Here is a 2,235-nt window from a genome sequence, read left to right as displayed (position 1 = left end):
TATACATCGACAACTGCAAATTCAGTTGTTAATTTGTCGCGAAAGCCATATTGATTTAAAGAAATTACATTACGAGAATTGAGGAATTTATTAAAGCGATTTAAGATTATCTTTTCAATTAGTTTAGATATACTGGAAAGAATAAAAATAGGACGGTAGTTGTTAATAGAATGGCGAACCCCGGATTTAAATAATGGTAAGATTTTAGAGATCTTAAGACAATTGGGAAAAAGACCACATTTAAAAGATAGATTAATTAGATGTAGCAAAGGTGACATAATACTATGAATGATATTTTTTAGTAAGAAATTTGAAATAAGATCATCACCACAACTATGAGTGCATTTAAATTTGTTAACAACATCAATAATTTCAAACGAGAGACATTCAAACAAAACAAATGAATCAGAAACATGATTACCCATAAACCTTTTAAAATCAAAATTACAGTCAGATGAATTATTAATATTGTTTAATGACGAAAAATAATTGTTGAAATAATTACACAATAAAACATCATCCATAATAAAATGGTTATCAATCATTATATTAAAAGATGGTGATATATTATTAAGACCTAAGCAAGATTTCAATAACTTCCAAGTATGTCCACTGTTAGATTTACAATTTAAAAACTGATAATTATAATAAAGGTTTTCAGACAGTTTACATAATTTAGAAAAAATTTTCTTATATTTAATATATGTTAATTTATCTAATAAAGAGTTGGAAAGCAATAAATTTTTATATAATTTATTTTTATTAGCAGATGAAATAATCAAACCCTTAGTAATCCACGGCTTCCTCTTAAGAGATTTCTTACGGAAAGATTTACAATTTGTAATGATTGCATTTTTAACAATGTCTAAAAATGAATTAAAAGCTAAATCAGTATTATAACAGTTCAAGATACAAGACCAATCATAGTTCAAAAGATACATGTTTAGTTTAGAAATATTATAAGCAGAGTAATTGAAAGAAATAATTGAACGTTCAGGTATAGTTAAACCATGAGTTAAGAATGAAGTAAAAATTGGAAAGTGATCTGAGAAAGATGACAAAATAATACCAGACTTATGATTAGAAATATTATTCGTGAATATGTTATCAATTAAAGACTTACTAGTGGCAGTAACACGAGTGGCCGCTGATATTAAGGAATAATAACTAAAAGAATGTAAAAGATTAATAAACTGAGTAGAAGAATGTTTGTAATCATCAGATAATAAGTTAATGTTAAAATCCCCAGTGATATAAACATTAGTAAACGACGTTGAGTTAAATTTAAGAAAAAATTTGGTTAAATCATTAAAAAATACAGAAGTGTCAACACCAGGTGGGCGATATAAAACGATAATCAAGTAATTAATATTTATACTTATAAAAATCTCCACAATTAAATACTCAAAAGAAGTAAAATAAAAATACAAATCATCTCGTACCACATACTTTAAGCCATCTCTAGCAAATAAACCAACACCACCACCAATATTGCCAATACGATTCACGCATACAAATTTAAAACCAGATAAATTTATCAAAGCAGAGGTAGCATCACTCAACCAGGTCTCAGTGACAGCCACCAAATCAAACCAACCACCACATAAGTCAATCAAAATACTTAATTCAGTTATTTTATTTAGAAGACTACGACAATTAACATGAAAAATACTGAAGTTAAATAAATCAATAAAAGAATTAATATTACCAGGCAATAAAGGAGAACATTCAAAGGAAATATTAGAAAAAATATTAACATCCGGATCGACACTATCAAATTGGCAAGGATTATCATTATGAAAAAATGAGTTGGTTCCCGGAGGGTCATTGAAACAGTTACTTGATTCCGCCATGGTCAGTAGTTTTAGCGTTCTGCGAGGATAACTGGGCTGAGCCTATCTTTGAGTAGTCCCACTCACGGAAAAAAGCATATTGAGGCCAGATATCTGGGTTCAACAACTTAGGTAAATCATCTACCGGCAAAACTATTTTAAACGCAGTTGATTCGGTGTTAACATCGATAGGAGGATCATCAGAATTTTTTTTACGTAAAATCGGGAAACAGCTGGTGATAGCGATATTTTTTGACTTTAAATGATCTTCAATTACATTTTTACCACAGGGGCCGACGTTGCCTACGTAATATGTAGTTTTTTTAACGATAACTTTTGAAGCCTTGAATGGACAATCAAGTCCTGTACCGAAAATTTTCTTTGACAAAGTTTTGGAACCGCT

The sequence above is a fragment of the Helobdella robusta genome (assembly GCF_000326865.2).
Source record: "Helobdella robusta unplaced genomic scaffold HELROscaffold_6, whole genome shotgun sequence".
NCBI lineage: Eukaryota > Metazoa > Annelida > Clitellata > Rhynchobdellida > Glossiphoniidae > Helobdella > Helobdella robusta.
Note: the sequence above shows the minus strand (reverse complement) of the source record.